The sequence below is a fragment of the Anser anser genome (genome assembly GCF_964211835.1).
Source record: "Anser anser genome assembly, chromosome: 3".
Taxonomy (NCBI): domain Eukaryota; kingdom Metazoa; phylum Chordata; class Aves; order Anseriformes; family Anatidae; genus Anser; species Anser anser.
Genome location: NC_139722.1, coordinates 73,279,996 through 73,304,159, shown reverse-complemented (window position 1 = coordinate 73,304,159; position 24,164 = coordinate 73,279,996). Strand labels below are relative to the sequence as shown.

At 42.4% G+C, this 24,164-nt stretch overlaps 1 protein-coding gene and 1 long non-coding RNA gene across 3 annotated transcripts in view; both read left to right on the top strand.

Moving 5' to 3' along the window:
* The window catches only part of AGPAT4 (1-acylglycerol-3-phosphate O-acyltransferase 4), a 79,915-nt gene that overhangs the window by 16,109 nt on the left and 39,642 nt on the right, over positions 1-24,164 (top strand). The window lies entirely within an intron of this gene.
* Positions 7-22,663, top strand: LOC310897083. The gene is made up of 2 exons (XR_014582035.1): positions 7-12,167; positions 15,337-22,663. It is a non-coding gene; the product is annotated as an uncharacterized lncRNA (long non-coding RNA).

Sequence of the window (24,164 nt, the reverse complement as noted above, 5' to 3'; positions counted from 1 at the left end):
TAAGATTTTATTTTGTTTTTTTTTTTTTTTTGTTTTGTTTTAGTTTTTTTTTAAGCTACTTTCATATTTTGTCTTGAGGGAATGGTCAAAAAAAATCTGAAATAGATTTCAAAGTAACCTATATAAAGATCATTACTGCTTCCTACAGCCCTTGCATTTGTGTGAAGAGGTGTATGCTTTGTTCAAATGTGCTGTTCTGCTGAAATGTCGTGCTCTTTTATATTGGGATACTTGCTCGACTCAGGATAATGAAGAAAGACTGCCTCTCATTTGGATATCCATCATGTTCCATTAAGCCAAATGGGAAATATTGACCAAATAATAGCATAAGTTGCTGAGATGCATTATCTGGAGGCTTACAGTGTTAACAAGTCATTTCCGGTAGCACTTTCAATCTCTTTGTTATGCATGATTTTGTTTTTAATCATTGTTCAGTTTTCATATGCCAATACTGCTCAGAAGTAGGAATTAACAATAACAAAAAAAAGGAAAAACACTGATTCAATATACCGCTTTCTTAAGTCGGTTGCAAATTGTTGTTTGCTTGAATAAGCATTTCAGACTTTAAGCTGCATTCGTATGTATTTGGTATAAGCATAAAGTGTATAATGTAGAACACAGCTGGTAGCCTGTAAGCACTGAAAGAAGTGGGAGTCCCGGGGGGGAGAGGGGAGTGTGAGCTCAGGGTATTTATTACTTGTAGAAAGGCCAAACCTTTACAACTGTTGGAGATGTGACAATTCACTGACCGTTGACTAAACAGGTAATTCCAGTGGAATGACTGAGATCTATATGCTTATGTTTCTTCTTTGTTAATAGGAGGCTGGTGGAGTCTCCACTCATAAACAGTAGATTATCAGAGCACCTTGATAATATCAGTCTGTTTATATATTTGTTTCTGAAGAGCTATAACTGCAGCTTCAGCACAGATTTATTGTGGTGCAGCTTCTGACTTCCACATAATTGCTATCAACATACAGCAGAGTGCAATCCCTCCAAAGCTGTTAAAAACACAGTAGTGTACCCATGTCCGGTAGCTGTGTGTGCACTGTTAAATGTGTCCATGGTCCAGGGGAATTGCCCTGGGCCTTTCTGAATCTCAAAAGTGGTTTCTAAAAATGAAACTGTTACAAAGTGCATGCCTTCTGAGGCTCCCTAAAGATGATCCAAGTGTGATGTCACTGTCAATGGTGAGTGGTTTCATGCAGAGGAAAATAACCCTTCAGCATGGGATGATGAATTGTGTTGCAGAAATACCACGCAGTGGTTTATTCCAGCTTGCCTGCTCACTGCTTGCGATATGAGAAGGGGGAAGCATTGTTAGTATTCATAATCAACTGCTTGATGCAGAAATCTGCCACTCATCTCAAACTGGAGGCTGTTGGGGATTAATCTCATCAGTGAGTCTGATGTGCAACTGTTAAAAACATTTTTGTTTAAACACTTCTGACTCAAATTTCAAAGCTGCATCAGGTTATATGGGCCCAAATGGATTGGGGGTACTCTTTTACTATATCTGTAATAAAGGGAGGGGGATGTTCCTTGTGAGAAATTTCATTTTTTGCTGTCTGTGTGTATATGCCTGAAGTAGGGAGTTTGCAAGTAGTATACGTTTCCGTGTGTGAACGGTGGCATGAATGTGGCCAAGTTTTTACTTTTTATCTGGTAGCATGCTATATGTTTGAAGCCATGGAATGTAGAAGATAGCACATGTGTAACCTTTCTTTTAGTATAGAGGAACACATTTAGGTATGTATATTATTTTTAATGCGATACCTTCTGTCCCGTTCAGCCTTTTGGCTATGTAGTGCAGAGACACCAGCTACTTTAGAGTCTCCAGACTGAATCCTTTAGCTGCCCTCCGCCTGGTCTCATCTATACCAGGGGCTGGTCACTGTTTGAATAAGAGCCTGTAATAATACCGCATGCTTGTCCTTCATCGGTCCAAAACACAGCACCACACCGGCTAGCAGGAGGAAAATTAACTCTATGCTAGCCCAAACCAGGACAATCAGGTAGATGGCTTTTCACTCAGGGTTGTTGATCTAGTCTTAAGTGTTGACTCCACTAGAAAAGGTTGTGTTGTGAGATTTTTGCCCAGTTATGCCCAGAACAATCTAGCTCTAGGTTAAAGACAGTTATATGAGCTTTACTACACTGGTTTGCAATCTGTCATTTGATATGAGTCACCCTTATTTGAGTGATGTTTGAAAAGGGGAAAATGGTAGTTAATTAAAAAAGGTATTTGGAAGAACTGCAGTAGATCAATTAGTCAAAACTGATGTGTTTTTATATTACTGTATGTGTAAGATAATGGCTTTTGCGGGCATTGGTGTGCTGACTAATACGTAACTTAAGTTGGGTCTGTATGGGCCCAATGAAAGTCATGGAAACTCAGCCTGCTGTTTGAGATGACGAAGCTTAGCCATGGAGAACACAGAGAAGAAGCCTGTGGTTCGCAGCTGATAAGCATCACATTGCTTTGAGCGGCTGCTGAAGTCTGAATCACAAAGTCAACCCAGTAGTGAAATAGAGCAGGCACGGTTTAACTTAAAAGTAAAATGAAAGCAGCAGCTGCCTTTAGATCTTTCTAAGTTCAGCCAGTTTCCATTTGATGTCAATGGTTGAGATGAATAATTCTGCAAAATTGAAGGAGAGCATTTCATCCTTGCCACCATACTCTTGGGAAAGTGTTTTTGTATTTCAAATAATAGTGAAATTTTCTTCTACCCATTTTCTTCCTGTCTCTTTTCTAGTATAGGAATGTAATATTCTCACTTGCCCAGGTGCAACGTCTGCTGTCATACTGCATATAGGAAGCTAAACTGCTTTTGTGGCTCATGATTTGTCCTCACTGCAGTGGTTCTGCCAGAGTTGGGGATGTTCATCTGCTCACTTGAGTTAAGTCAGACTAGCTCAAGTAAATGTGTTCGTACCATAAAAAGGTCATATGGAATAACTGTGTTTTGGTAGCTGAGGACATGTAACCGTGTGAGCTGCTGCTTCACTGGGAGTATGCCAGTAGCTCCGTAGTTTCTCACCGTACCTACTGACAACGCAGCAGGCTAATGCCATATACTTCAAAATCCTGCTCATTGATTCAAGTTAGAGAAGAAGTGAAAGCTTGTTTTCTAGTTTGAATTTATAGTGGAAAGGATTGACTAGAGCAACAGCTTCAAGGGAAAGGAGCAGAAATGCACGCGGCTGCCTTCAGTAACTGGTGTTGAGAAGTTGTCTTCAAACCAACTGTGAATCATGGGTTGGGCAGATAGGGTGAGTTTAGCTTCTGTACTGACTTGCTCTATTGTACTTTAGAGTTAGGGAGAACTTCTGATGTAGTGTTGCAAGAGAAAAAATACTCATTCTAATGAACTGGCATGTTTTTGGCATGTCTTTTTATGAAGTTAGAGCTGGAGAAATGTTCTTCATTGTCGATTGGAAGCCTTGTTCAGGTTGAGTCTCGTGCCCTCGAAAGGGTGTGTTGACCTGTCATCAGATTGTAATTTGGATTGCTTTTATATCTCCAGCGTACTTTGTGCTTAATTGTGAATAAACTCTCCCTGTTTGATCCCATTAACCCCTTTGCCGAGTATCTATAGGGTAATGGTTAGTTGTAGTCATCCTTACTCTGTATGTCTTAACCTTTACTGGAGAGTGTTAGTTGCAGAGAGTAGTTATATTCAACTTGAAAAGAACAACAGAGGAAACCTTGTTTGTTCTTTTGTCTGTGTTGCTCTTAAATGAGCTAAGAGACTAGTAAGGATTACATGTTCTCTGTTGTGTTTTAAATGTAAGGGGAAAAAGAAAAGGCCTTTGGGCTTAGAACTTTCAGCCAGTATTTGTAAGTTCTTCCTGATGCCAAACTCTGCAGAGTGCAGCTGTATTAGGGAAACCGAACATTGCAAGCCCATGCAAGCTGCTAACAATAACAAGTTCTAAAAACAAGTGTACTTGGAAGATGGCATTGGAACATAGGTTGGGCAATCAATCAATCTTATATTTTATTTTTCAATAATTGATGAGCACTTTGTCCTCAGTTTCTTCTTACAAAAGACCAAGAACTATTGGGTATCTAAGGAAGGAAGAAAACACACCTAGTGTGGAATACATCACAGTCTTTGATGCTGCTTGTACCTGAATTGGAAGAGGTTGGAATACATCCTCCTTGTTATCTGGAGACAGCAAACCATCACAAAGGATACGCAGAGCTCGTCTGCACTACTGTGTGAAGTTGGCCAAGGCAGTAGGGAGAACAGGTTCTCTTCCCAGAATCACAGAGTCACCTAGGTTGGAAGAGACCTCCGAGATCACCGAGTCCAACCTCTGACCTAACACTAACAAGTCCTCCACCCAGCCATATCACTAAGCTCCAAATCTCTTGGCTGTAGTGCCATGTGTGCACATGGCTGTGTAGCTTGCTGGGGCAGTGGGAGAGTGCCTTGTACATCCTGAACTGGTTTGTGCTTGGTAGGCTGGTGCAGTGCTACCCCGGGGATGAACAGGGTGTGCTGGGCACCTGCTGGCAGCTTGGGACATAACTTGCCATGTGCTGGAACTGGGAATGGGACTACACCTGCTGGACAAATGTCATCTTTAATGGTGTTGGGTATATTTACTCAGGAAGATGTTTGTCTCTGAGCAGAGCAGTGGTTGATAGCTTGTCCTCGTGCTGCCCCTGTGTTGATGGAAACTCAGCTTTCCCTTCTGTTGAGAACCAGCTGGTGCTCCCAGGGCGCCTGGCAGACCGGCCTGCCACTGCCTCTCATCACAAGGCGAACTTTGTGCTGCATAAATGGAAGAGCTGCCAACAAGAGTATGATTGTCTGGAAGGATGCAAAAGGGTTTTAAAAGCAATTGTCTTAGCTTCTCATTTGCCTTAATAAATTAATTATCGTAGTACTAATAGCTATTCTTGTGCTATGAAAGGGGTATTATTATACCTTTGGGTAAAGTTACACTTTGTAGGCCGCAGTTTGTAAATCCCTCTGAGGGGAAGGCCCTTCTTTGCATGGAAACAGGCACCCCTGATGCCCGCTCACTGATTGCAGAGAGAACAAAACGGAAGCTGATTCTTCTTATGACCGAGCTTTCTAGAAACAAAATCAGATGAAACTGAGAACTGCTTCACCTTCATCTTAACTGACTGTTATGAGACAGTAAAGCTAATTCCTTCCATGTACAACGATAAGGTGTCCAAATAAGGATGAGTGATAGTATCACGTTTAATCCTCAAGATTTTGTTTGATTGCGTGTAGTCCCAGTGCCCACTTGGAGTTCAGAGGAGCCCTGGACCATTTTGCTTGTTGTTTGTACCAAGGTGATGCTGAGGCAGAGAGGAGAATTCTCTGGGGCAGTTGAGTAAGCAGGAAGGGATGGGAAACGAGGGCCTTTGTAAGGCAGAGCTTTCTTCTTTCTGCACTTCCCTCTGCTGTCATCTTGCAGTGCAGAAGCAGCAGTCTGGTGTTGTTCAAAGTATGCCACAGTGTCCTTCATATAATCCTGTAGTGTTTTATTTATAATACAAACTGAATTATGCTTGTCAACATAGATGTAACAAAGAGCTTTCGTAGGGCACTTAGGACTGCATTCTTAGTCTGTTTGCAGGGCTGTTTCCAGTAATGTATACGAATGACTTTTTCTTAAGTGCTGTTACTTGTCTATATAAGCCTTTCTTATTTTGGTTCCACACAACACATCCATATGAAGCCACTTGTAAAGACTAAGCAAAGTTTAGAACAAATACTGGAGGCCAGATTTGGTAGTCACGGAAAGAGAAAATGTTGCCTGGAAGCTTCTGATAGCTGGACCGTCACCTTAGCCTTTCCTGCTTTCACTCAAGCCCCACCATGGGGTTGGATGACTATAGGAAACTACAGGAGATGCCCACATGCTGTGGTTTAACCCGGCAGGCAGCTCAGCACCACACAGCCCTTCGCTCACCCTCCTCCAGCAGTGGGATGGGGGAGAGAATCGGGGAAAAAAGGTAAAAGCTTGTGGGTTGAGATAAAAACAGTTTAGTAGGACGGAGAAAGAAGAGAAATACTAGTAAGTACAAAACAAGTGATGCACAATGCAATTGCTCACCACCCGCTGACCAAAGCCCAGCCTGTCCCCAAGCAGCAGTCTCCCCCACCCCAGCCAGCCCACCCATATTGATTGTTCAGCATGGCATCACGTGGCATGGGACATCCCTCTGGCCAGCCCAGGCCAGCTGTCCGGGCCATGTCCCCTCCCAGCTCCTGGTGCACCCCCAGCCTCCTTGCTGGCCGGACAGCACAAGAAGCTGAAAAGTCCTTGGCTTAGCGTAAGCATTGCTCTGCAACAGCTAAAGCATCATCGTGTTACCAGCATGATTCTCATCCTAAACCAAAAACACAGCACAATACCAGCTACTAGGAGGAAAATTAACTCTGTCCTATCTGAAACCAGGACACCATGTTAGTTTTAATCTAGATGACTTCTGCTGAGGAATACAGGGTAACCCCAGTAGCACAGAGATCCAAGTAAGCAGGTTGCCCAAGTACCTACCCAGGCAGTAAGGTGGTTGTTATAGCCCCAGTGAGCTCCGTGCTGCTGTGGCAATCTTGTTCTCGGCTCTTGGGCTACCTTGGGTGTCTCTATACAAACTCTAGTCCTACCTTTTTTTCTGTAATGGAGTCTTAGGTCCACGTTCCCTGCCAATCTAAAGTAGGGGGTTATGTGTCAGATTGGGGATGGGGAGGTTCATGCTTATAAGTTCCAATTACCCGTGTTGATCACTGAGCTGTGTATAATAGTGTAGATGATTAGCTTTCTCTAAAAACTGCTTTTGTTGGAATGATGAATATCATTGAAGCTTTTGGATTCTGTTGCTTTCAGAAATTAAATTCATAGGGGTATGTTGTGTTACAGACTTTGTATCAAGTAAAATATGCTTGGAGCAGAGAAGAGTGTGTATTTGTGATCAGATGGTAACATTTAATTTTCTAGCTTGCTTTGTCTTTCCTTCCCTATAAGTAATGGCGGAACATATAGCAGTGCATTGTAAAAAAGATATAGTGACAAATGAGCAAGGTGACAGGAGCGATCTTACCTTTTGATGCTAGCAAGGACAATGGAATATGAGAAAGTTGTATCTGATTTACTGAAGCCATCAAAGTACGGGGTAGCAGGAGATATGCCTCTGATTTAAAATAATGTATGACGAGTTATGAACTCTGTAGCAGTATATTGTATGTTTCTACAGCTAGATTGCCTTCTAGTGCTTTTTTTGAAAAAAAAAAAGTTAATGTGAGGCAAATCTATCTAAGCTTCACTTTTAAAGAGTCAGTATGTCTGAACTTTATAACTTCAGGTACTTTTTTGTTTTTATTTTTTTCTTTTGTCCAAAACACGCTATTAGTTCGCAGGCTGGCAAAGAGTTCTTGGGATCATACTTCTCAAAAGCTATCAGTATTTGTTTACAAAATGATGTTGGAAACTAAATGTTTCAAGCTGTGAAGTACACTGCAGCCTGTATCGGTGTGCTTTCCTGCTCTTGCTTCATTTTGGGGTCTGAGTCTTTTTCTAAGAGGGGAAGAAAAAAGAAAAAAAAAAGGTAGACTTAAGCATGTACACCATAATACTGAAATAAACCTCTTGTTTCTTCAAATGATAAGCTGTATAGTAAGGATCTATTTTAGGGGTGGTGGGGAGATCACGCCATTTTTGGTTGTGGATGTGATTTTGAAATGTTTTCTAGTTGTTGTTGAATATTTTCTCAATGTATTATGGCATGTGACCCAGTATTCTGCTGTCTTCTAGAGACTTGTCTGAGTTACTGTCCCTCAAGCTTGTGTGTGCATCACCAGATGTGAGTGTACACAGTTTCCTTCTGGTAGATTGTATTTGGTTTTATGGTTCATTTCCCTTTAGAAGCTTTCCAAAAGGCCCACGTAGATCTCTTCCACGCTGAAAAGAGTTTTGCCCTGAAAAAGTGTGTTTCCTTTGCCTTGACAATGTAGATGTCTTGCTAGAGTAGAAATCACCTAAAGTGTTGTCTACTTTAAAGTAATTTCTCAACACCTTCTTCCAGCCTGCTTCCTAATGCGCTTTTGTACCTGTTACGCATTTGTGTTAATGCTGCTGGTTATTTGTACAGATCCCCACTGAGACCAGACCTTGTACTTCTTTACCCTAATTTGGAAAGTTTGAAGGAGCTAGTCAATGTAACAGGTTCTCCAGTATCTTGTTGGTAGAGTAAGATAATGCATTTGTTTTCTGCATCCATGACAGCTTAAACTCCCTTTTTTCCCCAGCTTGTAACAGATATGAATAAGTCTTCTGCAGTGCCTGACAAATGCCTCCTTATTTTCTGTACTAACATTAGTTTGCAGTACCAGACAATAACATTTCAGTCCCTCTCATCTTATGCCATTTGCATGCTTTGTTACCAAGTTTTCATAGTGGTTCGGATATCGACGGTGAAGTTTGGTGGAACCCAAGGCTGTACACGGATTGCAGGTGCTCTCTGTGGGCATAGTGCTGTTCTGTTCACGAAGTGCAATTCGATGTCACTGGCACGTGGCCTTAAGCAGAGCTCCTAATTCAGCCTGGAAGGGATGTGGGCTGTTACGATCAGCTGCTGGTTTAGGAGAAAGGAACTACTTTCTAGGAAAATGGATATAACAGAACTTCTGATACTGATGCTATCTGTCTAAGGCTGCTGAAGAGCTAGGGAGGCACTTAGTCTGATCTTCTTTAGTGCATCTTTAGAGCATCTTCCTATTGCTGATCGCAGAATCACAGAATTGTAGGGGCTGGAAGGGACCTCGAAAGATCATCGGGTCCAACCCCCCTGCCAAAGCAGGTTCCTTAGAGCAGGCTGCCCGGGTAGGCGTCTAGACGCCTGATACTGTTTTGCCGTTGCTGGAGCCTCTGTAGATGTAGCTTGTCTTCATTTACCCTCTTTATTTTTATATATTTTTTTATTTTTGCCTCAGATTCCTGATCTGAAGAAGGGTGGTGGTGGTATCCTGCTGAATGGAGAGGGGGATAGCAGGGAAGCAGAAGAAGGTGAAGCACATTCTGTTTGCTGTCTGACATCTCACATGACAAAGTTCCTAGCACCTCTTGCTGAGCATTAGATCTGGGCAGCAAGCTTCCTAGATTCCTGAACAGGGAGAAATCTGGAGTTTTTGTATTAAAGTATGTCACGATAAAATTCAGCAACATTAATTTTCTGTGCCAAGTCACAGCACAGAATATGAGACATTAATATTTACAAGTTTGCTATAGTTGTTGCCTTATTAAGGGGGAATATTACTGCTAGAGGACCAGATCCTTCTTAAGAGACCTGGCATACTTGTGGAAACCTCATCTTAGCTCTAGGGCTGATTTTAATTGACAGAATGGTACTGAATCTGAAGGAGAGAGAGCCTCTTGATCCTATGTAACCCTCCCGCAAAGATGTGGAGAGTAGCTCATGGATCACCATCAGCTGTTACAAGCAAATACCAAGCTAGCAGTGATTCAGCCCTGTCTGGGAAAGAGCACTGTTCGCATGGGCAGAACTACTGGAGGAATTTTGAATTCTGTCAGGTCAGGGAATACATCTTCTGGTGTAACATCGAGGTGAGGTGCCAAATATGTTGCCTCATTCCAGGGTTTGCTTTTGGTTGGCTGCATCTCCTACTGCCCCGCTCTCTTTCCAGTGTGCACTGCTAGAAGCATATGCCATGATGTTTCTCCCTCTCTCAAAAGCATGGAAGTCCCGTAGCTACATGTTGTTGTGGAGTAGGTTGTGGGGCTCTTTCTACAGCAAGGATTTCAGCAGCTGGTCCCGTGAAAGCATCTGATGTCTTACCAACTTTTTGCAGGAATTTTTCAAACCCGGTAGGAAGCAATATTTCCTTTCAGCTGTTACTTGAGGTCTTTCAGTGTGACCCTTGAGTTGAAGGAGCTTCTGAGTGCACATGTGGTCCTCCTCTATGGCTAGGTGGTTGTTTCTTGTGACTCGTTTGCAAACATTGTGAGGATTATGTTGTTTTCTCACTTTTCAGGGTCTGTTGGGCAAGGTCTTGTTGGGCAAACTGAATGTATGTTGCTGAATATCCAACACAGTATTTAAAATTAGGGATCCTTTAACGCTGTATTAGAAAAAAAATGGAAATGAATGCAAAACAGTTCTGTAGTCTGCTTGGGTTTGGTGAGGCAGTTACCCTTTGGGCAGAACCATTTTGATCCTTGCTGAAATAAATTTCAAAAGGAAATAAAGAACCACAGAGACAGAGATATAAGAGACTACAGTGCAATTGTTTGTGGGTAGATGTTTTTGTTCTTCTGTTAGCCCACTGCTATTAGTATTTTTTCATGTGTGTGCTCTTTCTATTCTCAAACAAATTGCATTAGGGCATCACTAATTAACATTTCCTTTATCTCACGGTGTTGAAGGGGGAAGTGCTCTTCAGTCTGATTATTCTTCAGTTCACTTAGCTGTGTTTCTAAATTGAATCTCCAGTATATTGCATCTATGAGTGTGGAGCTTGCATTGAAGGTTAAAGTGCAAGTGAACTTCCTAATACACGAGGTTTCTTTTTCATTGTACGTACATTTCTCCCTGCTCATTGGAACTTATGTAGCTCTGTAGTTCAAAGCAAAGATCCGGGAATTAATATGTACTGCTAATGAAAGATTTTGATGAATGAATGTATCTGCTGCCTGTGTTAGTTAAGGAAATAGAGTGATTGTGCAGACTTAATTTCTGGCTGTCACTTCTAAGAAGCTTATCCTTGTTTTTGGGAAAGCGTGGGAGATCTGCAGCAGTGAGGCTTTTGACAGTGGCTCTTGTTATTATAGCTTTTGCTGCTGTGATGTAGCTCCTTGCCTGTACCACCCTCAAATGCTGTGGAGAGTCTTTTATTGGATTTTTATTTTTTCTTAAAGCAAACAAGCTCGTAGCATTCTCTGACATTTTCCAGGCCTTTTCCCTAGCTCATCTTAGGCCTTATCCAAAGATGTGCAACGTGCTAATACTCTGTAGTTTGCTGAAGACTCTCTTTTGGCAAGCTAGCCATAAAGAATCTCTTACTTCCTTCAGACTTCAGCCATTTTTTGTGGGTTCTGTCTGACCTTGCCCTTTATAATGCTGTTCATTATGCAAAGCAAAATACAGAGAAGGAGATGTTAACACTGCAGTATTCAGAAAAGTTCTTTTTACTTGTTGGATTATGTTTTCAGAAATTGAATGCCAACTGAATTTCTGAGTTGAATTTTTATCAAAAAGTTTTCCGACCCACCAAAATATGTCAATTAAAGTTTATTATTATTTTACCTGTTGTACGAGGACAGGTTGAGAGAACTGGGCCTGCTGAGCTTGGAAAAGAGAAGACTGAGGGGAGACCTCATCAATGTGTATAAATATCTGAGGGGAGGGTGTTGAGAGGATGGAGCCAGTCTCTTTGCAGTTGTGCCCAGAGAGAGGACAAGAGGCAATGGGCACAAACTGAAGCACAGGAGGTTCTGGCTGAATATGAGGGGGCACTTCTTTACTCTGAGGGTGACAGAGCACTGGCACAGTGCCTCCCAGAGAGGTTGTGGAGTCTCCTTCTCTGGAGCTATCCAAGACCCACCTGGATGCCATCCTGCGCAATGCGCTCTAGGTGATCCTGCTCGGCAGGGGGGTTGGGCTAGGTGATCTTCAGAGGTCCCTTCCCACCTCGGCCATTCTGTGATTCTAACATGTATTGCCTCTTGTGCTCATAAAGAAGAAGGGAGATACACAGTCAAAATAGTTGACGTACTTCTTTAGTTTTCAGATGTTCCTGGTTTATCTAAAGTTTAAAATTGAGAGCACAGTATATTTTCCTTTTAGTATGAGACAACATTATTTTACTAAATGCTAAATGTTAAGAAAGTTTCTGGTTGAATTCAAGCTTTACATAGAGTTTGTCCTTCTTGTGTCTTTGTAGGTTCTGACTAAGTGCTGGGATCTGCATTAATTCATGCCTAAAATTCAGGGTTTCCTGGAAGGTGATTTAAATTTCCTTAGTTGTATGGCAGCAGTTTTTTCCTGAAGGTACATGCAGTCCTCAGCTAAGAACTTAAAAAGGCTGCAATGACAGATCCATGAGTCTTTGAGGTCTGGACTTTATTATGAAAACAAACGATGGATTTCTTCATGTGGAAAACAGCCCGTTATGCAAGTGCAGGTGAGCAGAAGGGCGAGCAATGTCCTGGGAGCGTCCCAAGCCCTGTGGGTAACACTGTAGGACTTGGTGACTTGGAGCTGGTGGGGAGGACAGGGCCCCATGTTTGGTGCTACTTGATGTATGGGCCACGTAAAGAAGTCCTTGAAAAGTTCTTTGTCTCTGTTGGAAAGGTAGGAATTGGACCTCCATTAAGAGCAGTGGTGTGCTAGGTTCTTCCTGTGTTACGTAGGATATTGGAGTGCCATAATAATCGTCAGGGCTCGTTTTCAAAGGTTGTTCCTGTGAGCAATATGAGAAGGTTGAAATACTGTTGAGTACTTTGACCCAGATTGGGTGGAATGATAGTGATGTTGCTGGCCTTCGTACAAAGAGTAAGCCAGGATGCTGGGGCCTGTGCTCTATTTCCAGCTTATGTCATTGACTTGGTGATGCAGCAGAGTCCTGAAGTCATGATCCCATTTTTAAACAGAGAAGACCAAAAAGAGGTAGGAAGTTTGCTGCTCTCATACGTGGGCAGTGTCTGTTGCAGATGGGTGCTTTTGTTGCAGAATGGCTTTCCTGAGATCTGAAAAATGTAAGTAGAAAAAAACATGGGATCAACTTGTCTTGGGCACTTCAGCTGAATTACGGCATTGCAACTGGAAGGTCATCCCTGCCGCTCCCGTTGGCGCCTCTGTAGGTCTGCAGCAGGGAATCGTGTGCTGGCCTCTGGCGCTCAGTCGGGCAGGAGGAGCTGCCCGCGGCCTTGGTGTCTGCACCGCCCGCTCCTGCTGCCACCAGGAGCCGCTGCTTTGTTGCAGCATAGGAGCACTGCTCAATTCCTTGGGGAAGGAGGGTAAGAGGAGCCCTCAGACGGGAGATAAATCTCTCTGACATGTGGCTGTTAAATAATTAATTTCCCCAAAGGTTTTGAAAAGAGCATTTCAATGCGGTGACTGCTGCAGATCTGTGTAAGCATTAAAGCCGTTGTGCTTGCGAGGCTGGCGTTGTTCCACACGCGCCGTAACTTGGAGAGAAGAAGCTGTTTTGTAGGCAGCTTGTGTAGGGATAAAAGACAGAAAAAAGCTGTGAAATGAAATGTTTGAAGTGTGCAGCTGTTTTTTTCTTACGGGAGGGTTGCTTCTAGCTTTCAACATGGAGATGGTTTAAAAGGAACAGTGGCTAAAGAAGTGAACAAAACCTGTTTCTGTGTTCCTCCATCGCTCTAGCTCAGGGTTGTACTAGAGAAGGGAGCATCAGTCGAAACTCCCTGTTTCATGAATACATAGGCGGAATTAAAATTACTTCCTTACTTGAAGAAGAAATTTTGCTCTGCATGTTGTGGGCCTTAGGTTAGAAAGAGGGAAAATCCACTTGGTCAGACCCGAATGATCAGTGTCTGTTTTGAGAGGGAGGGCAATGTGGGAGTGGGAGCCGGGGGAAGCTGGCAGCGAGGTGGTTTGTTGGCACAGAGGAACTCAAGCGTTCGGTGCCAGGCCTGGCTTCTGGCCGGATCCGAGCTGCTGGCTCAGATACCAGAGGCACGCCTTGAGGTACAAAGGTTCAGTCCTGTTTTAATCACAAGTTCGCAGTTCCTGTCATAGGTAGTACCCTGTGAGGATCCGAAACACTCTATAACTTTCAGGATACTTCGAAAATTTGTGCATTTAAGATCTTGTGTTAAATCTGATACTGATTTGTGTTCCCAAAGCAATTACAGCTTGGCTGTGTTACAGGAACGCAGGCTTGGCCATACTAAATTGGCAGTAGTTTATCTAGTTCGGTACGTTTCATCTGAGAAAACACTGATGACACTCCATCAAAAAGTGTTTCACACTTTTTATCAGTACAGCGCTTGTCTTCATTCTGTAAGAGCATGAAATGGATCACGTTCAGGGAGCCGAGGCACAGAAAGCACCAGAACTGTAGCTGTGTGGTGCCTGCCGCCAAAATTTCAGCCGTGATGTTTGAATAATGCAGCATATTTTTCACTTATTATGCTAGCCAATTCATGCATGTGTATGTGCATGTTTTAATTCTGTGACTAGCCAAGCATTGAAGTTAAACTGCCAGGAAGATCAAACCACAGATAAAGCTTTGTAATGGGTGTGAAGAGTCTGTTCCTCATTTTGCGTTACTCAGTGTGCTGTAACAGTGACTACACTGGAGTCGAAGATTATTTTTATACCAGTTGAGGATCTGGCCAACTTATGTAAATGTCAGTGTATATTTATACTTTAAAAAAAAAAGTGGGGAAAAAGTGTGTACCATCAGTCTTCAGGAACTTCTGTTTAATTAAGACCAATGCAAAAATCGCATTTCAGGTTACAGTTGCATTCATTATTTGTAATTTACAGAACCAGCTGGGGGGTAGGGTTGAATTGTTCTGTTTTGTTTTGTTTTTCTTTTGAATTTTAACTACAAAATACATCATCCTGTCTCCTACTCTGTGATTTTTATCTTGAAGTTAGATTGGTAAATTATAGGCATGTTGGAAGGAGGGAGGGGGTTGTTATAATTTTAAAGTGGTGGTTTGGTCTGTACTTTAATATTCCAAACTGTGCATTTGTGAAGTGTTCCTTTTAGCATATTACTCTTTTCCAGTCACGGGCTCCCTCTGGGTAGAGCGTGCCTTTGGGCAGCTATCAGTGAGCTCTGCTTTCAGCAGCCCGTGTGTGCCCCGGGCTCCATAGAAGAGCGCCGTCTCGCACGCTTCCCTGGGGAGTGTTTCTGTACGCTGCGTGCCCTGCCTTTGCTCTCAGGGTCTAACGGTGAGCCCTCGTCAGTGGGCTCTGTGGCCAGCCTAGGGCCCCTCTCTGCCCACCCCTAGGGATGTTAGGTGATGAAGCCCTGCTTCCTGTCCGTGTTCCTGGTCGAGTTGTTTGGGCTGTTTTTATAAATAGCCTGCTCTGGTTTGAAAGTTCAAGTGTGTTCTAAAACAGCAAAGGAAAAAATAATCTAAAACAAGATTCAAAACTTTATTTGGCTATTTGTTTGGATAAGAACATAGAGACTTTCTGTTCAGGTCTGGGGCTAGCCCCTTGACTTGGACTCTCCATAGAAGTAGCTCCACTCCCTCCTGTGCATCTTCCTCTGCAAGACAATTTGCCTCTCGCACAAAGTGCATAAAAGCAGTCTTTCTTTAAGAACTTTGATCTGTTTGTTTGTCCTATTTATGTCCTGTATCAAGGAGTGATTTGATGTGCTGCAACATCTGGATTTGGAGGATTCTGGGATGAGTTCTCGTTTGTGGAAACCTGCAAGCAAGCCTCATTCCACAGAACCAGGCTACTGGAGGAGCCTTTGCATGCCATCTGACTGGAGTGTTGTCATCTGCTGCTGTGCTGTTTTTTCACAAGCTTCACAGTTACATCCTTAGCAGTCAAAAAGAAATTGTAAGAAAGGGTGCTCACAGCAACGCAACCCAAGCCATGAGTGATTTCTGTCCTTCAGAGGAACTTGCTGACATTTCTTCCGCTGCTATCAGCCTACATGGCAACTCCAGCTGGAGAAGGATCTGAACTGGTTAAAATTACACAGTTTTCAAATACCAGGCCCATAATGAAAGAGGACTGGAGTACCTCAAGGCACTTTTCTCCCTGGTTCTGTTGTGGTGCAAGCTGTTGCAAAGACATTGCAGCAGTGGTGTAGATTACATAGGGTGTTATTCTTGCCTGAGCCTTCAAATAAGGTCAGTAAATTCAGATGCTAAATCGTGCTTATTTGCACTGCTTTTTGGCTTTCCAGCTTTGTAGGCAAGACTTTAGAGAAGATCTAAATGGCCTGCATGGAACCCCAGAGACCTCAGGCACGGTGCCAGCTGGCAACCTAACAACTCTGCAACCTGCCCTTGGTGGCTGTGATGCAGCAACCGGAGCTGGGGCTATTACTGCGCCTCTCAGTTTCAAGTGGCTGAACTCCTGTGAGAAGTCCAGATGACCATCAAGAACATTTTGTCTTAAAAAGCTGTGAATCTTCCTAATACAAAGAGAAATGTCGGCTTGCATGAGTTAAAGGAGGGCATTTCAATCACTTGTAATGCAGTAGCATGTATGGCTTAGGCTGCGGGAAGAGGACAACATTGTCTCATCACCTTCCAAGTTGATAAGCATTGCATTAAGTGCTGGGGTCAGTGAGTCACGTGGGTCCTGTGAATATCTTTAATTTTGAGAAAATGGGGGCAACAAAGGTGGTGATTGTTCAGAACAGGAACTCATTGGATAAAGTCAAGGAAGTCACTGACTCTTGCCATAGGCAGCCTCATTCTGGGATTTCTGTACTGCTTTGATCAGTTTGGCATGGGATTTTTTTTTTTAATTTTTATTTTATTTTTTAATTTTGTTCTGGTACGTAATACATTTTGTGTAATATTGTATGCTCTGCTTAAACCTTGAAGTGTTTTCTGTTGTGCTAGAAATACTTGTGGTAAAGTTCAGGAGTGGAATACCAAAAGGACATATGCATCTGATTTTGTCACACCCCTCTGCTCCCAGCACGCACACACCATATTTGCAAGATGGGTCTTAATTTTAGTATTTCTGTGACACTCAGATTCTGCCTTTTAAAAGAAGTGATAGCTCTTCTTCCTGTACCTCCTTGAAATGGTATGTCTGTCTGCTGCTCCTCCTAATTTGCAAAGCACTGAATAGGAAAATGCCTTGGTTACCAGAGAGGGACAGCCTGCCTTTTGTAACTGGCAAAGCCCGTCTTCTTAGAAACAGAATAGAAGAGCGTAAACTCTGAGTCTGTTGGTTATGCTGGGCTGCTGTGTACCACATAAGCTAAACCTGTGTTTGCAAGGAAAATTATTCTGTGCAAATAATTCTCAGAATAAGACAGTAGTCATGTACAAGCAAGGAGATGGTTACCTCTGTGTGCACCATTTCTGCAAGCGTTTTCTTTTACTGGTGGGACTACAGAGCAGAAAGCCAGTAGTACTCCTTTTGCAGGCACCCTTTTAGTTAGAGAAGTAAGAGGTTAGGCAAGCTGGTGAAAACTTCACACCCCCTCCTGCTGGAGCAAATGAATTGCCAGGTTCCTGAGCAGGTCGGGATGCTTGGGGATTCTTTTTCTGACTTTCTTACTGCACTTAAACATTGAGGAAATGTTAATGCAAGCACAATTAAACTGAATGTGATTTGAGAGGCACAGATCTTTTGTTCCTTACCTGTGATGTGATATTATTGTGTTCTTCAGGTGTACGTCTGACTTAACTGAATATAGCATTTCTTATGTGTGTTGCATTCTTTGTTTGTTTGTTTGTTTTTAAGTGTTTTTTTTGTATATTTACCTATTTGGATAACTTCAGTTTGGGGAGTTATGCACTACATCCAGTACAAGTATCACAGCTTCACGAATACTTGATGGATATATTTGATCTGTCGTACTTTATTTTTAATTCATGAAAGCCATTTGTTTGACTTGTAGCTTCTGACCTTATTGTCCCTTTAAAGAACGCTTGGTGAAAGTCACTGTTAGGGATTCAGAAGCTAAAATAAGCACCAGGACATTGTTCTTGTCTCTCAAGACCTCACGTGATGAGATGCTGTAAGATTACAGGCAGAGACAAGGAATTCAGGGAATGCAAGTGAAAAATGAGTAATGGCTTTGTTCTGAACTGTGTTCTCGAAATGAGAGAGGTTCGGTGGCCATTCACCATTAACTGAATACTAAATTAACTGTGATGGTATAAGAAAGGTACCAAGTCAGCTTTTTGTTTCCAGTCCTGACATTCAGAGAGAGTATGTTGTGCATAGGAAGGCTAAGTCGAAGATATCTGCCTTAGCTCCTGAAAATAAGTTGTTCATAGCATATTATTTCTGGCAATATATGGATATTTCTTAAGAGTGCACTGGTTATCTGAAATAAAAAGTAAATGGAAATATTGCTGGAAACATACAGAAACTTTAGCTGCCATTACCCCAGTTTTCTTGTTCTGTTGAGACTCTTAATTCCTTTTTTTTTTTGTCTTTAGACCTCTATGAAATGTAGCTCTTAGTAAAAAGAGGGTTTACTTAAAAGCACTACAGATTTTTTCTAGGTTTTAAATTACCTTTTGCTCAGTTTCTTAATCAAATCACTTTTTTTTTCCCCAATTCCTGCTACTTTCTATGGCAACTGGTATTCTCTTTTAAAATGATGTCAGTTTTCTCTCTGAGGTTGGTTCCATCCCTTTTCATCAGTAACTGAAAGTGAAGGTTAAACATGTGGAAGATGTGGATCTAGAGCAAATAAAACAATGGGATTTTCTCTCTTGATGTGCCATTTTGTTCTGAACTGCTTTCTCTCCAAAGTCCAAATTTTTATTTAATTTGAAACTTAGGATAAACTTGGTCCACATAGAAATGAAGACTTCTGTAAGAATAACATGCAGGAAGGAGAGACATTGGGTGAGAATAGCTTTCCTTCCTTAGTATTTGAGTTGAACATGAACAATTCACTTGAGTCAAATAACTTTTCTAATCTGTAGATGATCTAGTTAGTACATGCAAGCAATGCATGTAGCAAAGACAAAGTCATGAGCGTGGGAGCTGTTCTGACTCCTAAGTATGGATACTGCCAATAGCCCTATAATTAGAGAAATGCTAATGATTCATTATGTCAAAGAATTCAACTCTGATTGAATAAATACAAAGGCAGACCAAGACATCTATTAACTCGGTTCATGTTTGCTTTTGTGCATGCTCACATTTTGAGATCCTGGCCCCTGAGAGTTGATTTTTGGCTGAGAACTCCTTTGGACCTAGTGGCAGGAAATAGGACTAGAAGGGAGTTCCTGTATCTTTGAAATAAATTCGTATTTTTTCTAGCAGCAGTATAATGCACTCATTCGAAGATGAATCTTGTTCAGTTTCTAAAGCTGTTAAGTATTTGTCATCTGTTAAAAGGATTAGAAGAAGGTTGAGAATATACAGATACTTGAGTTTTTGGTCATTTTACACAGTTGTTCTTGTCTCTCTCCTAACCTGCCACAGCTTTAAGGCATACTTGTGGAGGGGCACCCCAATCCCCTCCTCATGTGGTTTTTGTTTGTTTGTTTGTTTTTGATAGCTTGAGTGAGCCAAGCTTTTCTGGTTACTGGTCATCCCGATAGCCCTGGTCTGCATTTGCTTTGTTTCAGCTTTTCTTTCCTGGATGTCTGGTACTGATGTGCTGGCCCAGAGATTGTCTCAGTACTGCATTAGGCCATTCCCTTTCTTTTCAGGAAAAAGGCCTTCCTAATGTCATTTTTTTCCTTCATAGAGCTGTATAATGCTAGTAGACCAGAAACATTAACTGGCAAGCTAATGTTCCCAGATACTTCTCTCCTCTGTCATTTCTAAATGATGAGGCTCTATTTTATTAGTTCTGCAGGGCTTGTCCTATCAAAATTAATTTCATTTCTGTTACCTTACCTCTCAAGGTCATCTGATTCGTAAAGTGTGTTCTGACTTTGTATCACCCACAAAATTTATTAATTTGCATTGAATACCTTAGTCTGCAGAAGTGAGAAAAGAAGGAGATCCTTCTTTTCTAGATTGACAAAAAGACAACATATAGTTGCAGTTTTTAGTGCAGTTTAGTAATCGCCTTTAGAGCCGTTTAGTAATCGTCAATTTTCATTTTTATTTTTTTTAATCTTCCGTGCTTTCGTTTCCCCTGTTTGTACATGTTATAAGCCTTGTAAATAGCTGTTTTTTTCTGAAAGATTAAATTATGCCAGATTCCTGACTTTTATTCAAATCAAGTAGCTCCTAGCCCTCTTGTCTCAAGAAGAAGCTCAAAAACAAACATTAGAGATTCAAATGCCTGATGGCAAGTACTTGTCCATGCATTTGGTGTTTTATAAAAGTTTGGGAGGAGCAGGTTTGTAACCACTGTATAATTCTTGGATTTAATTTTTGAGTGTATCAATTTAAGATGGCCCTTCCTTATTCTTATAAATTATAGGTCACGCTGCTCTCCTTTAAACTTCTGTTTTGTGACGTAGACAGTAATACGTCACCCAAACCAGCAAGATCAGAATGGGAGTAACCTCCTAAGTACTGCTCGTCTGAGCCATCGTTGTTGCAAAAGCTTTCAGTGGGATACAGAGGCTAGTCCTGGCACGCAGCCCCTGGATAAGGCACAAGGCAGGGCCATGCACAATCACGGCATGCCAGGAGGGGGGTACCTGACGGGTCGGGTGCTGTTTTGCTTTGTCCCAGGGTGGATCCGTGTGTGAAAGTATGAGTGTTGTCTGCTTATCTTTTTAGCAAGTGGTCGCTGTGGTGTAAGCCTAACTGATAAGGGCTATCAAATGCTGTATTACTGATCGTTGCAAAACATGCAACATTTTTGGGGTTGTTTCTCACCCTCTTTTCTCATGTTTCCTCTCTCAACGCTCAAGTCTTTTGTGTGTCAGTGCTTGCACAGATGAACGTGCTCTATTTCTTGCTTTGTATACGTCAAATACCGATAAGAAAAAGCATAACCTATTAGTCAGTGAAATCTGACCTCTAGTGCTGTTCACTGGTAAGCTGTTTCCTTCTAGTAAAGACAGAGCAAAACTTTTCCTGATACACCTTATGTACCCTCCTTGTTTTGGATCATGTGTGCCGCTCCCTCACGGGGCTGAGGGAGAACCTGAGCTGTACGGGAGCTGACGCAGAGATGGAGCAGGACACATTTTGCAACTGGGCACTAGTTACGAAGCATCAGTTCTCTTGATAGCATTGCCCAGAGAATAACTGTTTCTTTCAGGAGCACATTACAGTAAAACCTGCATGAGAAGTCAGGCTTTAGTGTGGCCACAAACAAGAGCTCTGGTAAAGCGTGCTGAGCTTATCAGATGGCCTGGTGATCAAAGCAGGTCCTGGAGGATTTAACAATTGAATTGTGAAGCTTTGCCCCCTTTCAAGGGAACCATTAGCTTGTGTTGCAGAGATGCCAGGGGAACAATCTGCAGGACTGGAGATGCTTTAACATTTTATCTCATCTTTTCATGGATAACAGGAGGCTGCAGTGTATCTGTTTTTTTTCTGTTTGGCTTTATGTTGTCTGATTGGCATAGCTGGGATTAAGCAAAGTGGATAACGTAAATGATATAACATCTGCAGTCAGCAGTAATTTTTCTTGTTAGACCAGTTGGCATGCCTGGAAAACTGGAAAGGATTTGTATGCAGGAACCCTTCTTCAAGCTTAAAAGAGAAATCACAATCTTTAGGTTAAGTTCAAACGGAGAACAGTTAATTGAAGGTTAATTTTTCTATTCACTGACTAGCCTGAGAGTGAGGAGGAGAGAGGTTGGTTCCTGTGGATCTGGGGAGAGTTGGGGATGCAGGACAGAGGAGGAAGGGCAATCGTCAGTGGATCTGTGATGTTAGTTGGGAGTACGCAGGAATTATGGAGGCGACAGAAATCACAACTTCATAAGCATCCTTTCCTGCTATCTTTTGAATGTTTTTGGCTTATTACAAAGTAGGTTTTCTTTGAGAGGAGGCAGTGATCCTCTGTACAACTCTCAAACAATGAAGCTTTAATTCTGACCGGAGCTTGTAGGCATTACTCTCTGGTAGGTTTAGTTGTGGAGCTGTGGCTTTCTGGGAAGCACTGAGGGTGCCTTCCCTGTTAGCTCTCATACAGGCAGGTTCCTGTGGAGCCCAGGCAGGAGACTGGTATAAAAACAGCAAGGAGTTGCCTGGCTTTTTTACTTCTTTCTAGATTCCATTGAGATTTGTGGGCCAAGATCAACACATGGAGTCGGGGTTTCAGTTCATACTCCACATTCGTTTTTGTACCTCTCATAACCTTAGGCATAGTTATCAGTAAGTCGCTCATACAAATCCCCTAACATGGGAAGAAAAGCATGTGCACTCAGGACAGATGTATGTTGTTTCCTCTTCTCAGTTAACCTTGTTCTGTAAGAACAATGAATTCTTCCCAAATAACTTGTTGGGGATCACTGGAAAGCTGGAGGTGGTAGCTTTTTGGTTTTGTTTCGGGCTGTCGCCTCCTTCCTGCTGGTAACTAATTCCAGCGAAGAGCTGAGCACTGATGGCAAGTGCAGACCTGGTAGTCACAGAGTACCATTCGTAACAGTGAGGAGGTTTACTGAAAGCAGCTAAGTGGGGCAGTATTTCTTAAATTGAAGATACACAGGCTTAAAAATAATAAAACCTAGCATGAAGAAAGAATTATTTTCTGTGCGTTCAAGCAAACAGGAAGTTGCTTAAAGTGTAGTGTTGCAATAAGACTGTTGGTGTTCCCTTTGCTCAGTGACTTGCAGTGTGTGCCCTGTTACCATTTTTAATTTGCTGAGCAGTTCCTCTGTGGTGGTGTTCCTGTGCACAATAGAAGAAAGCCAGTGGTGTTATGGGCAACAAGAAGCCACATCCGCCAGAGATGCGACTGCCTGGTTTCATGCCCATACAGAGCAAGTGGTGGTGCCGTGGAAACCTGCCAAGCAGCGTGTTGTCTTTCACCATTCGTTGGTACAAACTCCTTTGATCTGTACGTATTATACTGCGCGCAGTCATTTGTGGCAAAAAAAATAAAAAGGCACATGGTCTTTGTTGGAGTATTAGATCGGTGAAGAGAACTGTATTAAAAGAACTTCGTGCAAGCAAATGCTGAAATAAATGGGTCTCGGCCTGAACATATGAAAGGGCTGGACTGCGTTTATCTCTTGCCTTGAAAGCACATCCAGTAATTTATTGTGATGGGCGGGGAATTAAGTCATCATTCCTGGATTTCTCTCTCTTGGTGATTTCTGGCCCTAAAAGCACAGCCATGCACGTCCTTGAAGTGTTATTCAAGGGAGTTGCTGACAGGATCTCCCATGGGGACTGAGGCAAAAATCTCCAAAAGCAGACCTGCAGCCAATAGAGAAAGTTTAGTTGTTGGCTGGTTGGTTGTTTTTGTTGCTGTTGTTGTTTTAAATTTGTGTGCATGATTCCCCACCATCGTGCTCTGCCTTTTTGGTGAAAAATAACTTAAAGGGCAGGGAAAAAGAAGTGCAAAGGTAGGGTAATGGGGGTGGACTAAGGGCGGGGGGGGGGGGGGGGGTAGGTGAGGGGCTAAGGCAAGGAGAGTGTGGATTTTGGTTTCCTCTTCTGTTTAAAACACTCAACTTAAACATTTTCCTGCTGGTTAAAGACCAGGAGCTCTGCCTTGGAGCAGACCAGGTTTCTCCATTGCACCTCGTTGTTGCTCCCGTGCGCACCTGCATATGCAGCTCACGCAGAGTAAAGAATGGGAATCTGCTTGAAGCTATAGAGCTGATTCCTTGTCTGCTGGGCTCCATGAAAGTCCTCCCCCTCATTTGGGAGGATCAGGGAAGGCAATGCTGGGCAGAAAATCTTTATATGCTTTTTGTAATAATAAGCTATTCTAAGAGTTCTTCCTGTGGGCATTTAGTAACATTCCCTCTCTGACCTCCAATTGTTTCATGTTCCTAATCAGTGCAAGTTTACAGCAGAGCTCCTGTCCTCAAGTTTTTCCTCATAATTACTTGTAGCTGCTGCAGGGGATGGAGTAGACAACCAAACCAAATGCCTAGTGAAGCTAGATGCATACTGAAGCACTGGGATAGCCTGTGTCAGGACCCGTGCAATCGTCAGTACCTGATTTTTTTGGAAAACCTCCTAGGCAGCTTCACAGCTGATACAGTAGGTATCGTCCTGGGTTTCGAATCTGTGGTCCCTGAATCATGTGTGGTACATAGAGGGCTTTTGAGTAGTTCAGGGGAGATAACAGACTTGCTTTTCTTAGTTGCCTGTAGGCTTAATTAGGTATATGGAAAATGTTTGAGATGCACCCAGTAAATGTAGTCTGATAATCTGAAAAGGAAGAAAGTTGTTCTTGTAAGTCATTAGTTCATGGACAGACATGGCCTGGAGTAAACTAGCCATCAGGCAGTGTTTAGCCTTATTTTACCATGACTTTTTTTGGAAATGCTTTCCCCCATCTTTTATGCAGTGCACTGATTCATCATGCAGCCAGTTGGCCTTTGGAATGGTGGTTGTGGCTTGCCCTGCTTCTCTTGCTTTTGATTTGTAT